Source organism: Vicugna pacos, chromosome 4 (genome assembly GCF_048564905.1).
Source record: "Vicugna pacos chromosome 4, VicPac4, whole genome shotgun sequence".
In the NCBI taxonomy this organism is placed as follows: Eukaryota; Metazoa; Chordata; class Mammalia; order Artiodactyla; family Camelidae; genus Vicugna; species Vicugna pacos.
This window is the reverse complement of record NC_132990.1, coordinates 64,144,438-64,160,361: the sequence shown is the minus strand read 5'-3', so window position 1 is coordinate 64,160,361 and position 15,924 is coordinate 64,144,438. Positions and strand designations below refer to the sequence as shown.

The window sequence follows — 15,924 nt, the reverse complement described above, 5'->3', positions numbered from 1 at the left end:
AGCTGAATTTTGAAGAGAGAGATTATCCTGAATGATCAGGGTGAGCCCAGTGTAATCAGAGTCCTTAAATGTGGAAGAGGGAGGCAGCAGAGGAATTTAGAATGATACAGCCTTGCTGGCTTTGAAGATGGAGGAGGACGTATTAAGCCAGAAAAGTCTCTGGAAGTTGAATGAGGCAAGGAAATGGATCTCACCCCCCTAAGCCTCCAGAAAAGGAATGTAGCCCTGCTAATACCTTGAATTTAGCCCAGTGAGACCTTTTTTTTTCCTCTTGTACTTCTAATCTGTAGAGCTGTAAGAAAATAATTTGTGTTTTTTAAACTGCCAAGTTTATGACAATTTGTTATAGCAGCAATAGAAAAGTAATGCAAGTGAGCAATAATATGGGGAGAGAGGTTGATCTGGGAGGTAATATATAAAAATTATCCTGTTATTTTGATGTTCAGTTACTTGCAGGGAGACCCTCACCTCTTGACGAGGGATGGAGAAAGTAACAATGAATGAAGCATCAAAAGAGGGAAAGAGAGAGTGTGTCTCCCTTCAGTATGCTAAAGAGTGTAAAATCGTTATCTCTGAGAGGAGGTATAAATGTGACAAACATAATGATGTCAGCAAGGCACAGTTTGAAAAGTAAGCTATGGTTCCATCTATTCTGTGTGGCAGTATAAACACTGCAAAATTTTAATCAAGTTAGAGGGCAAAACCAGAGAAGTCTGTACGCACTTAATCATGACACCCTGTGGAGGACGTGTCCACCATCTCTGAGCAGCTGCTGCCCCCTGAAGCATTTCGCTCCTGCTGCTCCTCTGTGTCATCCTGGTTTTCTCAGCTGCAGAAGGGGCTTTTTATTGGACTCCACCCCAGACAATCTGGTGATCAAAATGCATCCTCCTCAGCCCCTTTGGAATGTCAGTTCACAGTTCACCTGCACTGGTCCAGCGATCTGTTACTGCAGAACAGGCTACCCACAAACTCAATGGCTTAAAACAACTATTTTGTTCTGTTCACAGCGTTGTTGGTCAGGAACATGGGAAGGGCTCAGCGGGGTGATTTGTCCCTGGCCCTCGGTGGGGGGGGGTTATCTGGAGCTGTAGTGTTCGCTTTGCGGAGGACCCCTGCGCTTCCCAGTGAGGGTGAGTGCTGGGACCGGCGCAGCTGATCCTAGCTCTGCTGGACCTCTGCGGGAGCTGTCAGCCAGAGTGCTTGTTCGTGTGTCTCCATCTGGCTTGGGCTTCTCGTGCCGTGGAGGCTGGGTTTGCAGACATCTCAGATCAAGTGCTCCAAGAGCCTAGGCAGAAGCTGCGTATCTTCTTAGCGCCCAGCCTCAGAAGTCCCAGGACATTATTTCTGTCACACTGTTAGTCATATAGATCATTAATTTCTTCCCAGATTCAAGGGAGGGAAACCAGACTTCACTGGTTCGTGAGAGGAGTCGCCAAGACTGTGCGGCCATCTCTAAGCGACCCATTTTCCTGCAGCATGGACCCGCCGAGCAGGGCTACACAACAGGAAAGGGCCCTGGAGATCTTCCAACCAGGCTAGCAGCTCTCCCACTCTACAGACAGAGAAATAAAGGGCTAGGAAGATGCAGGGATCACTCAAGGTCATGGAGGGAAGCAGTAATGGAATCAAGATTTGATCCCAAAATTCCTTCCATGCAGTTGTACCTTCCAACAGTCATGACATTTTAGCATCAGCTTGACCACTGTAGCAGTCCAAATCCTGACTTAGCAACCCCGTATCCAGCACTGTGAACGGAACAGGAGATGCAAGAACAAGAGCCCCACCTTGTTTTATAAAGACAGGATGGGCTTCAGGGGGGCTTGTGTGACCCTGAACTTTGTATCTCTGCACAAGAATACCAACAGGGCCAATGTGAGTGCTGGGGAGAAGCGAGGTGATGTGGGAGAGAACCAACACTCATTATGCACCTACTATGTGCCATCTCACTTATGTTCATGGCAGTTAAATGCTTGTAACTCTCTCTCTAGCTGGGTATTATTATATCTCTTTTGCAAAAGAAAAAAGCTAGTATTATAAGAGCAACCATCCACACAGTGACTGTGTGCCAGACATGATTCTAAGTGCTTTGCTTATTTTAACCAATTTAATTCTCACAGTCATCCTATGAGCTAGGTTTTATGATTATCTACACTTTCCACATGAGAAAATTGAAATGGTCTGGTAGGAAATGGGAGTATGTGGGAAAACACAGGCATAGGAGGGTGGGAAAGGGGGGGCAATGCTAGAGGCCTTCATAGAAATTTAGAACTAAAAGAGGTGCAAGGATTTGCACACTTGGTGGATCCTATGGAACAATGGTATCTTTTAGGAGGTGTGCCTAATGTCAGTTCCCAGTCCTGTCTCTGAATTCCAGATCAGTCCCTCTCTGTTCCACCCCCTACAGATCACCCAGCCACCTCCCCTTATCCTTTTTTTTTTTTCCCACCAATTTTGACCTAAAAAGCCATCTGGCCTCCCAGATATGAGGAAGGACCAGAGGAACCCTGATTGCCTTGAAATGCTGAGAATAACGACAAAAAAATGCTGCCTTTTAAAAAGTCAAGATGAATAAAGATACAGATTTTCATTGATTATAGGTCAGGCCCTTCTTTGGCAGTGCTCAGAGGGAGGCAGACTCTGGCATCTGGTTCAGTTAGGGAGAGAGAGGCTGCTTCTCTCCATGCCTCATGCTTTCCCTCTTTAATGACTCAATTGGACTGTAATTAAAGGAAACAAAACTCAAGAAGAGTGGGGAGGACAAGTGAGGGGGATCAGAAGAGTGAGAAATAACTTTGGAGCATAACCCAGGCCCTGCTGGCCGGGAACCTGGCCCTGTGTGCCCGGCATCCTGCCCTCCTTGATTGACGGGTGGAGCAGGGCTGAACCTCAGTGGGTCCAGACCCTGGGAAGCTTGTCTTCCTCCCCAGAAATGGACTCTCCATCCCTGCAGGTCAGCCACCAGCGGTGTGATGGATTCATGGAACAACCAGCTTAGGCTTTGCCAGAATCCAAAATAGGAGGGCCAATGCTTGTCACATTTTTCTTATTAAAAATCTTTAATACAAATGTGCAGAGTCAGGAGGAAGAGTGTCTTTATAGGGACTCTTTCAGAGGGAGTTATTCCTTTTAAATACAAGGAATCAGTATTTAAGGGGTGAAGCATCTCTTATATGATATCCTCATCAGAGTGCCTTCCGCTCAAACAGGTCCATAGAGAATTTTCTATATGAACCGTCCTCAGTAATACTAGTACTGACAGCATTAATTAGTAGATGCTACTGATAGACAAATCAAAGCTGTCAATCATATCAATAACAGTATCACTGATGGAGATGCAGATAGAGAGTGTGTGAGTGCTGATTATGGGCCAGGCCCTGGGATAATTGCTTAAAATGCATCATCACAGTGAATCCCCATAGCTACTAGATGAGGCGGAAACTGTTAGTACTCCTGTATCGTCCACGACAGAAGCGATTCATAAAGCATGAGAAATTTGACCCAGTCCAGCCAGCCAGGTGAAGGCAGAGCTGAAATTCAGACCCAGGTCGATCTAACTCCAAAGCCACTTCTCTTACCTCATCGCATGGCGATTTCCAGAGGCTGAGGATAGTTCCCCAGGGATAAAGCAAATGTCCCCATGTCAGGGAGCCTACAGGGAGGGGACACTGCCTTCTAGCCACCCTCCTTCAGTGTCCAGGGTTCCTTCTTCCTCCTCTGGAGCCGGGAGATCTGGGGGAAGAGACAGGGAATGAGTATGGGAAAGGGGGCAGGGAGAGTCAGAGAAGGAAATTGCCAAAGAGGGAAACTGGAGCTGCGCCGGCTGACTCAAGTCCCTGCACACAAGGCTCGAACTCTGGGGGGTGAAAAGGAAGGGAGCTGTTTCTCAGTTGGGAGCTGTGCTTCGTGAACTTCAAGTGTAGCCTTCATCCCTTCTAGGTGTTGGGGGTGAGGGGGTGTGGTACGGGGTTTCCAAGGTTATAATATGTGGCATTCTCATAAAGCCTAGGCACCCTTTTATGACATTAAGCATTTTATTCCTCCCATGACATTTGAAGCCTTCTCTGTTTTTTTCCCCTTTATTTTATTTATTTGGGACCTGAATTTGCTGGGTCTGATGGCATTTCTGGTAAGTTGGTTTTATTGTATGGAAGTCATTATCTGCTAAAGTCAGGAAACAGCCCCTGCCCTTCCAAAGTGATGGGTTTTACCCTTTGCTTCCTGGAAAGATGGCGTGGGATAAGACAGCCCCAAATTGGAGGCAGGAAATAGGAGCTGTTGTCCTGGCTCTGCCACCTGTTGGCTGCAAGCATGGAATAAATCCCTTTGCAAAAGGCTGTGGCCACCTGTGTCGACTGCAGGCTGGAACTTGGAGACGGAGCTGGGGACCAGCCTGGGGAGGGGCTGATGAATTGCTAAGGCTTCTTACAATTCCTGAAATCTGTGACTTCATGATATTTGTTCCTGGAGGGCAGTGATTCTAACATTGGAAGGGTCTGAGGGCAGGGACTGGCGACATGGGGTGAAGGGTAGGCTTAACTCACTGGCTGGTGGGAAAACAAATATACAGTGAGGGGTGGGAAGTGGTCATTTCCATCCCTTCGCTTCCCTTTTGTAAGCATCTCTGGAGTCGTCTCTGGTGTTGTAATTGTGTGTTTCATGCACCTGCCTCAAACATGTTTTCACTTAGGAAAACTGCCCCAAGAGAGATATATTTCCTCCTACCATCACCTCTACCTTCGGGAGATCAATAGAGTGCTTGAGAGAGCACATTTTCTGGCATCAGAAAAACCTGGGCTCAAAACTCACTCTGTCACTCACTAGCCATGTGACCTTGGGACAGATTACTTGAGGCCTCTGAGTCTCGGGTTCCTGTTGAGTAAAATGGGGGTAGTAATACCCAATATAGCTATTAGGACTGACCGATGGGCCGGCACCTGGCCCTAAGTAGGCAGGAAGCATCATCACAATTATTGTTATTATTGGCTATTTCATGCAGGGATGACGATGGTGGTGGTGGTGGTGATGAAGACAGCTTGAATTGTATGAGTGCTCGCTGTGTTCCAAAGCCTCTGCCATGGGTCCCCTTATTGTCCCTTTTCTTACAGATGGGAAAACTGAGGCAGGGAGAACGGAAGTAACTCACTCAGGTTCACACATCTCTTAAATTCTAGAGCGGGGGATTTCAGCCAGGCAGCCCGATGCCAGAACCCTCATCCTTAACCAAGGCAAATTCTCCATAAACATCATTTGTAGTGCCTGATTTTCATACGCGGGAATATTCCATCATTTACTTTTGTCTTATTGTTGGGCATTTGGAGTGTTCCAACTTTATTATAAACAACGTTCTCTGTGCATCTTTGGGCACAAGGCTCCCTCTGTGTTTTATTGCCTTAGAATACATTTCCAGAAGTCTGTAAGGATAGTTTCAAATTGCATTTGTGTTCCATGATTTGGGTGAAGGCGTGGGATGGATTAAAATGAAAAGGAGCAACACTGACTCTGGTTTTCCGGACTTTCTCTGTTTTAGGGTGCTGGTTTTTTGTTCTGGATGCAGTTCAAGGGTGTTAGGCAAAAAGGGTCCTTGAAGAAGAGAGTGATAAAATAGAAGTACTGCTTTAGGGAGTAGTGCCTGGTGAAGTGTGCAAATACACATGTGGGAGATAGTCCCAGAGCAGAGGACTGTGCAGCGATGACTAAATGAGGTGGCAGGGCTGTCATCCCTTTGAGGACAGGAAGGGGTCAGTGGCAGTGGCTGCAAAGTTCTTAGTGGCTGTGCTGAGCGCCTGTGAAGAAGGAACCCAATGCTGATAATTAGACAGCTTTTCTTAGCTCTGAGATGAAAGCCGAGAATACTTGTGCTTGTCTTAATTATAGTAATAGAATTTTTCCATTTGTAAGGTATTTTCCGCATCCAGTCTTAAATCTTTGTTGTTTTTCAGTCTTCTTTTAAGTAGCGCATGCTCATTGTAAAATAAAATGAAACAAATTCAAACTTTGTTGAAATGTATAAAGAAAAAAAAAGCAAGGTTCTCTTTATCAGTTACTCACTGTAGAGATAATCATGCTAAACTTTGGTCTATATATATATATATATATATATATCTTTCTATACATTTCCCTCCATACATATGCAAATATAAATAAGAATTTATATATGTAAGTATAAAGATGGAAGCATCAAAAGTACACAGTTGCGGTTTGGGGGGGTAACTTTCTATGTCAGCACTACATGCTTTATATATGCTTTTCAAAGAGCATTTCCCTTTTTTCTTTTTAAACTGACTCCCTAATGTGATTTTAATGGTATGTAAACCTCTTTTCCTTATGTTAAAAATAAAGATAAGCAAATTGAGACCGAAAAACAGGAGAGCTAGACTTGACTTGAATTCAGGTGTCCTAAATTCCAGCCGAGGACTCTCTCTTCCACACATGTAGTATCCTTCTTTTATTTTATATCTCTTATCCTGGGTCTTGAGATAAGTGGATGGAAATGATGTCACCATCATTACTGTTAATTTGAAGGGTTGCCTTTTTTCCCTGTATTCTCCAAGGTCTCCCTGAATCCTTCCTGAGCCTTAATAAGTCTTCCCCCACTGCCCAGACATTCTTGGAGACTTTGTCCAGGGACAGCAAGCAGTTAGTCTGGGGTTCAGGAAAAAGACTAACTGGACTCCTGCCACCAGCCACGATCGTGAAAACTTTTAGCCTTGAGGTAGCACACAGTGAGGAGGTTTCATAAAACAGTCGTTAGCCTTTCTCCTCACTGAGAAAATAGTACCTGGAGCGAGTTATATATGTTTCTTGGGAAGTGGGCTAGTTAATCAGAATCCCAGTATAGAGGAAAGAGCAGACTTGGCTGTGATACAGAGTTGGAATCAAATTGCATTCCTGTCACTGGGAGGCCAGGTGACTTGGGGCAAATGGCTGACTGTACCTGAGCCTTTGTTATCTCGTCTGTCCACAAACTGGGAATGATCCCTACACCTTCTAGTGTTGTTGGCTGAGCCCTGTGTGAATAATTGGGTACCAGCCGGACCCAGTTATGTAACCACACTTCCCAGAGCCAGTATGTATTGGATAGAGAGGAGCTTGGTGAGCTAGGAAGCACGAAATCCTTTTCTGGCTTTCATTGATCTTCAAGAATTCTCTTCACCCTCATGGAAAGGAAAGGTGATTTCAGGAGCCCACTGTCATGGGGATGACACAGACTAGGTAATAACAGGACCCTCTATCTCACCATGGCTCTGCTTATTATGTGTCCTTAGCCAAGCCCTGTATGCTTTCTACAAACTCAGAGACTTGAACTTGATTCTTCCTGGGCTCCTTCCTTGCCCACAACAGTCCACAAATCAAAGCTGTGCTGGAGTCCCAGGAGGAAAAAACCCTGAAGGTCAGCCTGTGCAACGGCCATGGGACTTGCACCCCTCCCCACCTGCCCCAGAGGAGCTGTGCTTTCGTGCACAGTGAACCTCAGGGAGAAGATGGGGTTCTCCATACGGTGGAATTTCAGGCAGGAGTATGGTATCTGTCCTCCATGATACTGTTGTTGCCTTATTTAGATAATGAGGCATCTCAATTAAAAGCTTATTTGTTTCAATTACAAAATTATTATATGCACATATAAGAATATTTAGAATACAGGGAGAGAAGAATGAAGAACAGTTTCTTCCGTACTTACACTACCTCCACTAATCGCGTTCACGTTTTGGTATTTCCTTCTAGTAGCTTTTCTGTGTGATGTGTATTTAGCAATTTTATTGTGAACTATAACAGACATATGGAAAAACGTGTAAAACATTACATACAGTTTTATCAGTGGTAATTAAGCAATACCCATCTACCCATTACCCAGGACAAGAATTAGAATATTGCCTACATTCCACAAGCCCTCCCCTGACACACCTGCTGTGTCTCCACTTCCCACTTTAGCCCCTGTTCCCCTCCAGAAGTAGCCAGGACTCTGACCATTATGCTAATCAAGTCCCTTATCTTTTCTTTATACTTTCCCCACCTGTGTATAACGTAAACAATGTATTTTGTTGCTTGGTGGTGGTGGATTTTCCAGCATTCGACACATCTCATTAAGCTAGGTAAAACTGATATTCTTCTTTGGTTGAGGCAAAAATTGGTTAACAGCAGGTCCACAGTTTTATTCAAATTTTAGCTGCATTCACAATGCAGCCCCTAGGTACCCACTACATGTTGAACACTCTGTAGGCTCCCAAGCTACAGTGATGAACTGTGTCCTGGCAGCAGAGAGCTAACAGTCTGTTTACCTAGCCAAAAAACGATGCTTCAGTCCTGCCACCATGAATCACATGTGGATGCTTCCTTATGGCACAAACACACGATGAAGGCATAAACACATGATGAACTTTCTCCTTTCTTAAGGATTCCCCCTGGTATAGACTCTGGCCTAAGCTACTGCCTCTTGTCCTTTGAATCTTTGGGGCCCACATGATCATGTGTGTTTTTTTTTTCTTCTTTTTTCCAGCTGGTCTAAAACCTTGCAAGCGTTTTCTGAGACATATTTTAAAATGCTACATCCTGAGTTCATCCTGGGTGAGAGGAAAACCTTTGAGGCAGGGGGTGGGGGTGGAGAGAGAAAAAGAACAAATGTCTCTTAAGCTGCTTCTCAGTGTAACTTTGGATCTTGGAGTCCTCACAGCACCCCAGCCAAATGCTAAGGCCATCCCCATCCTGAGAGTGCGAAAGCTAGCTCAGGAAGGGGAGTGGCATGCCCAGTGTCCCTCAGATGGGCATCAGTGGCATTGGATCAGAACCTGAATCTGAGGGGCTCCAGTAACCTTTGATGGAGAAGTTGAGAACTGTGGTGGGGGATGAGCTTCCTGGAGCACAGATCCCTGTCGTACCGATTGACAGCATTAGGCAACAAAATGCCAGTGTTCTCACATGCACAGTGCTGCACTTCAGCATGGGGTGAGGGGAGAGTTCAGTGGGATGGCATGTACTTAGCCCAGAGTCTGGCCTGTATTTAATACTCAGTAAATAGGCGCTAGAGCACAGAGTCAGACAGGAGGTTGGGGAGGTTATGGAAATAAAGGCTTGCGGGATGCTGTCGTGAGGCTGGATGGTTAGTGCCTTGCTGTGGGTGGTAGGGATGTAAGAGCATCAGAGCTGATGCTTCATTCTCAGTGCCTGTGAGTTCCCATCCACCCGCCTGCATTCCCGAAACGTTGGCTTGGGGAACTTCAGGGCCCAACGCATATGACATCTGTCTCCATTCAGGGGTGGATTTTTTTTTTTTTTTTGGTCTTCTTTCTCTTAAATTGCTCTCTGCGACAAAAAAGATAAAATATGCAAACTGCGCAAAATTACACTCAACATACGCTGAATAAATATATACCCACAGAAGCATATGTTCAATGGTTGCTGCTCCCTGCTTTTCAAAGCCAACTAGCTTATAAAATCATCCTTCACGCAGAGTCCTGGTGATCAATGAGAAGATGCGGGGAGAGGATCAGCCTCAAGCTGCAAATTGAGTTTTTAGTTACAAAGGATGGGGAAGGAATGGAGACCAGCCAGTGAAACCCAGTAGGCACTGAGCAGTCCATGTCTCCAGCCTGTCTTACTAAAGACCTGGCTCTGGCCCCTGGGTGTTTGGCTCTTGACACGACACCAGAGAAGGTGAGAGGGGTTCTTTGGCGTTAAGCTGTATGGGTCTAAATCCTGACTCTGCCACTTACAGTGTCATACTGGGACAGGTTGCCTTAAACCTCCTTGTTTTAGTCTCCCAGTATCCAAAAACATTGGGTAACATTATAGTACCTACTTTTCATGGTTGTTTTATGAAGAAGTGTAGCCAGTGGGTTAAGGAAACAGACTCTGGTGCTAGATTTTCTGCCTCCACCACTTCCTGGAGATGTGACTTTGGGCAAGTTAACGAACCTCAGTGTGCTTCATAATCCCCTAAGTGGGCATGATAATAGTTTCCGCCACCGACGGCTGCTGCGAGGAAGGGATGAGTTAATGCACATTCAGTGCTTAGAATGGAACTGGCTCTGTAGTAAGTGCTCAGATAATGTCCAAAAACCGTTTTCCCCAGGTGCCCCCTTGGACACAGGTCTGTAAAAGACATTCCTTGTCAAAACACCCTTGGCTCCATGCCACTCACAGAGGAAATGGGACAGGAGAGAGAAATCCAAGCATCTACAGTGTTGACCTGGAGCAAGTCATTTCTCTTCTCCAAGCCTCTGTTTCCCATTTGTGAGTGGTGAACACAGTAGTGCATCCTTTTCTGAGTGGTTGGGGGAGACTGGACAAGATACCCTCACAGTGTGTCTGGCACATGAGGAGAGCATCGTCAAACTGTTTCCTTCCCTGCACCCTGCACCCTTTAACCACAGAGTGCCTAAACCCAAGTGTTAGTTGGTGAGAGCCCTTATCTTGACGAGAGAGTCTTCACCGAGTCTGGCCATCAGCCCAGCGGGCACGGCGTCAGGGTGGTTTTGCAGAACTCAGCCTCGCGTGTCAGCCTCCGTGCCACCCCACACCTACTCACCGTGTGACCTTGGCAAGTCTTCTTCCATCTCACACCTCAAGCTCCTCTTCTTCCAGCTGGGATCTGAGTCTCCATCTTGCAATCACACAAAGCTGGAACAATGTAAGGAATGGGAAAGTGCTTCAGAAACCTGACTGCACGCGTGACAGTCAGCCTAGCGCGACCTGAGGATATCTCAGCTCTGCCGCTTACTTGCCCTCTACCCTTGCGACGAGTTGCAAAAGCTCTCTGCGTCTGTTTCCTTCTCTGAGAAATGAGGAGAGTAGTGGTACCTGCACCATCAGACTGTGGTTAACAGTCTGAGTTAATATTCACAACACAGTGAGAACCATGCCCGGCACACGGTAAGCACTATTAAGTGTTAGCTATTATTATTATTAATGAGCTATGCAAAGGCTATTTATTATCATCACTGGACAGTTATTGAATAGACATTCTTCAGGACTCTTGGCAGATTTTCTTGGGAAAGTGTTCCCTGGCCTCCCTTCTGTCAGCTTTTGGTGCTTCTTTACACCAAATAAAAACCCTCAAAGAAGGTAAGAATATGTGCATTTCCAATTATTTTTCTCTCCACGCCTCACGTCTCCCTCCTTTCGAATGGAGGCTTCGTGAGAGCCGATGCTAAGGTTTTGTAAATGTTACGGCCTGGAGGGCAGCTGGCTTTGAACAAGCATATGCTGAACTGAACACCCAGTCCAGGCAGGACCCTGGGGAGCTCCAGGGAGTTGCAGAAGGCTTGGTGACTCCCACCACAAGGATGCCTGGCCATTTGGAGAGGCTGTAGGGATGAGCTGCAAGCAGTGTTCTCAAGCCATTCCCACTAGCATGACCATCTCCCTGGTTCCCCAGCTCAAGTGCCGCTGACAGTCAGAACCTACCACCTGACCTCTCTGGGAATGCCTGTCAGCCTCTTGCAGGACACTCAGAATATCCAAGCTGGAAGGGTCCTTGGACACCAGCTGCCACCTTTCTCATTGAACAATGATAAGACTGAGGGCTGGAGAAGGGAAGTGCCCAAAGCAGGGATCGTAACCTGCGTCTCCTAACTCCCCAGGCTCCTCTGATGGGGAAGATAAGTGACCATGAATTCAGGCAGCTAGCCATGATTAGCACGATGTGAGCAAATTTAACCATGCATTTTGACACTACTGGCGCACCTCATTTCATTTTTATTTATTTTTTAAAGTGTTTTTACCTTTAATGGAGGCATTGAAGATTGAACCCAGGACCTCGTGCGTGCCAAGCACATGCTCTGCCAGAGCTTTACCCCCCACCCCAGCCCCCTATCTTGTTTTGTTGTGCTTTGCTTTATTGTGCATCACAGCTGTTGTGGTTTTTATGAACTGAGGTTTTGTGGCCCCACTGCTTTGTCAGATAATGGCTAGCATTTTTTTAGCAATCAAATATTTTTAAATTAAGGGATGTACATTGTCTTTTTAGACAAAGTACCCTTGCACACTTAATAGACTACAGTGTACCGTACCCGTAACTTTCACATGCACTGGAAAACCAAAAAATTCATCGGGCGTGCTTTATTGCTATATTCGCATTATTGCAGTGTTCCAGAGCTGAACCTGCAACGTCTTTGAGGTCTTCCTGTGTTGCTATTCCAGCACTGTTCTTGAACATAAACCAAAATAAGCCTCTCCGGGTTTACCCAGTTCCTCCAGTCGGTCTAGATTCTCCTGGAAGTCGGGGACCACCGCACGCTGCTTCTTCGTGTCTCTGTGGGAAAGGGCTGGTGTGGAAGAGCGTGGGTTTGGAGTCAGACACACCTGTGTGTGCACCCCGGCTCTACTTCCAGAAAGTGCAGTGACATGGGAAAAGCACTTCCGGACCTAAAACCTGTTTCGTCTTCTGCGCAACTGGGCCAGTGGTAGCAGGCCCCCAGGACTGTGGGCTTCAGCAAAGCAGAATCGGGAAAACACCTCGTGTAGTGCCGGGCCCGCAGGAGGTGCTCGGAGGGTTTGAATTTCCTTTCTCGCATCTTCAGCCAGAGTGTGTTGAAGCCGCACAGATGGCTGGCATGTGGGGAGAGTGGCCTGTTGGTATTTCACTGGAACTCAAGCCAAAAACTAAGCAACATAACCAGGCATTTTATTATATTCCAAAAATATTTACCAAACGTGGAATATTTAGCAGTCATAATCATAATAACTAAACTTTTTATAATAATCGACATTTTACCCTGGATCAGGCACTATGTTAGGGACATTAAATGTCTCGCTTCCCCCACCCCCCTTGCAGAAGTTCTATTGAGTGGCTATAATTAGGCTGAACATGTTAATGAAGTGACTGACTGATGTTACACGGCTAGTTAAATGGCAGCACAAGGTGGGATTCGAGCCCGGGCCTGCCTGACCCCCAAAGTCCACACAGGGTGTCTCCCTGAGCTGTGCTCGGCACTGGGACGGTGCTGAGAAGAGGAAGCTGTTTTTGTTCCACTCTCTGTCCTAAAATAGCCTGTGGACTCATGGGGAGACATCCTGTGACCCAGAAACCGTCCTGCCTGGCAGAGCAAAGTTTGCACTAGAAGAATAATTCATGTGGGAGGGAAGGGAAATGATTCTCACTGACTCCAGGCATCAGAAGGAGGCAGGAACTTCCACATGGGGACTTCTCATCCATGGTGGCACCTAGTGTTCCCAGCAACCCCGGGAGATATTTATTGTCAAGTCCATTGTAAAGTGGGGAAACCAAGATCAGAAGAGTGGTGATGTGCCCGAAGTCACACAGCTGGGAAACAGCAGCGTCTGGATTAGACTTCATTTTTCTCTGTCTTCTCAGCATCCCTCCACTTCTTGAGTTCAGGGAAGGATCCGCGGAGGGGCTGTTTGAAGTGTAGCTTATAGAATACATAGGATTCTTTAGGAAGAGGAGAGCAGGCTCAGATGAGGGCAGAGCATGGACGGAGGTGCTGAGGTTGGATCCTGCATGGAACGGGCACTGCTGGATGTTGGCCCAGGTGGCTTCCATCCAGGTGGAAGGTCCTGTGAGGCTGGGTGGTGGTTTGGGAGGGAGCTCTCCTGGGGACTGAGGCAGGCAGGTTCTGCCTTCTCCACCTGGAGGTCTGAGGCCCCCTGGTGGTGCTGGCAGCTGCAGACCCACGTTCCCCAGGACTGCTGATCCCTGTAATCCTGTTCTGCATGCCCGCCCCCGCTCCGTGTTGGCACTGCAGCCCAGCACAAATTGAGCGACAGCTGAGTTGGCATGAGTTGATTAAAACTCCCAGTAATTATGGGCTCTTGACTGGCCTGGTTGTCCAAATCATTATTGGCAGTAATCGTCGGGCTAGCTGGCTCTGCTGACAGATTGAGGCTGAGGGAGGAGGGGCAGGGACGGGAACTGGTGGGGCTTCCCCACTCTCTCCCATTCCAGCCGGTCCTCCAGAGGCCTCCTGGGGCAGGAGCATTAGGCTCACTCAGTCTCTAATCAAAGGGGCTGTTCTTACTAAAGGACTCAGCCCCTGTGATCCTCACTCACCTCGCCGGCAAAACAGGTGTGTCTTAGAGGTGCCTTTGAGTTTTGTTGTGGGGCTTTGAAGAGATGGCATATGGGAAATATGTAGCACATGGTAGGTGCTCAAGAAATACCCATTCCATTTCCTTCCTCACTTCCTTCTCTCCCGCTTCCTCCTCCCAAGATTCTGTATCTGATCTGTACATCCAAGACTGCTGCCAGCCCCCTCTCTGAGTCCCCTTACAATTCATCACAGTGGCCTTCGCACAAGGTCCTGGGACTCATTGTGTAGCCCTGGTCACTCTGAGCCACTGTGATATCACAGACAGGCCGCCTCTGTGTGGATCAGGGCAGAGAGAGCCTCATTTATAATCAGGGAACCTTCAGTGGTAGGCACAGTCTGCCTCGTCCTTGCTGTGTGACCTCAGGCAAGTCACTTGGCCTGTCTGGGCTTTAGTTTCCTCATCTACAGTGTGAACAGGATGATGGTGGGCCTACCTTGGCATTGTTTGGAAAAGCAAAAGCTGCCTGTGCCAGGATTCTGCCTACTCTCTGCATGTAATAGGTCCCCTTCCATTGCTTCCTGAACGTTTTTCCTATTTGGCGGAAAGTAACAAGGTATCCACAACATGAGGTACCCCTTTCTGAGCACCTGCCCTTGTGGCAGGTATGCGACAGGTATGTGGTCCGGTTTGGCTCTCTCACAAGCCCAGAGAGGGAGGAATTACTCTCTCCAGCGGAGAGATGTGGAAACCACAGCTCAGAGAAGCCAGGCCACATGGCAGGGAAGCGGTTTGACCAGACTTCACTCACAGTTGCAGGGGTGCTACTTAGCTGCCAGCGTGCGCAGCCCCCCATTCACATTTCATCTCACTGTTGTCATCGTCTCATTTAATCCTGGCCATGATCTTACGGGGCAGTGCTCCTGTTAGGAGGCAGCGCTGTTCCCAGGAGGTAGCACTGTTATCACGCTTGCACCGGCAATGAGTGAGAAGTAAGTGCTTGCTGAGCCCTTGGAGGATGACAACGCTTTGCCCGTGGTCAGGCGGGGTTGTGGAGGCATCCTTGAGATTTCTTAAAGCATGCTCTGTCACTTCAAAGAGGATTCTCCATTTTCTTCTGAAATAACTTTAGACCTGATTCTCCCCTTTTCACGATTCATAGCTGCTTTGACAGAAACCAAGCAGCTCAGAGCTTAAAGGCCACTCCAACGTCCTATTGCCCAGCGTCTTTCATTTTGTAGTAGAGGAAACAGACTCAGAGAGTGGGAGGTACTTGCCTGAGGCCACCCAGCCAGTCAGAGACCAAGGCCAGGCAGAGCCGGACCTCAGCTCTCTGGAGAGCCATCCTGGTGCAGACGGGGGCTTGCTGGGATCAGGCGTATCTCCAGCGTCCCACCTGCCTGCCACTTTCCACTTAACTTGAGGGTCAGAGCAGCTGTGTGATGAGCTCCAGGTGGCGGCTAGTAAGAGGTCCACTACCCCACCCTGCCTCTCAGGCCCCAGGCAGTAGGAAAGAATGGAGGTATCACTCCTGTCACCTGGGGAGGGGCAGGTCTCTCCTCAAGCACTACCAGGAAATCCCTCGGGCTTGTTCTCTGTATGAGTCACTCAGGCCCCAGGAAAAGTTACTCTCTTTTGTAAGTTGGTTGTTTTCCCTTCTGCTTAGAACAGCTGGTCCACCTTCTAGAACTGGGGGTGGGGTGGTGGAACAACACATTACAAATTTTGCACTCGGAACAATTTGCATTCCATAATTAATGAACATTAAAATGCATAATTACAAACAGAAACAAATAGCTTGGTGCTGATGAAAAGTCGACTGGGAAGGAGAACAGAGCAGGCGTAGGGGAGGGAGGGGGAGGCAGAGAGCAAGGCAAGGCCAGCCTGGCATGGAAACAGCTGGGAATCCCCCAGCTGCCCCTCTCCCTGCTCAGACCC

General features: G+C 47.5%; 1 protein-coding gene and 1 long non-coding RNA gene across 5 annotated transcripts in view; one reads left to right on the top strand and one right to left on the bottom strand.

Annotated features, from left to right (window-relative positions):
• Positions 1–15,924, top strand: part of ASTN2 (astrotactin 2) — an 801,670-nt gene that overhangs the window by 477,672 nt on the left and 308,074 nt on the right. The gene's annotated exons all lie outside the window — the stretch shown is intronic.
• On the bottom strand, positions 3,599–14,187 carry LOC140695890 (uncharacterized). The gene is made up of 3 exons (XR_012071728.1): positions 14,009–14,187; positions 10,526–10,617; positions 3,599–3,732 (listed from the first exon to the last, which is right to left on the bottom strand). It is a non-coding gene; the product is annotated as an uncharacterized lncRNA (long non-coding RNA).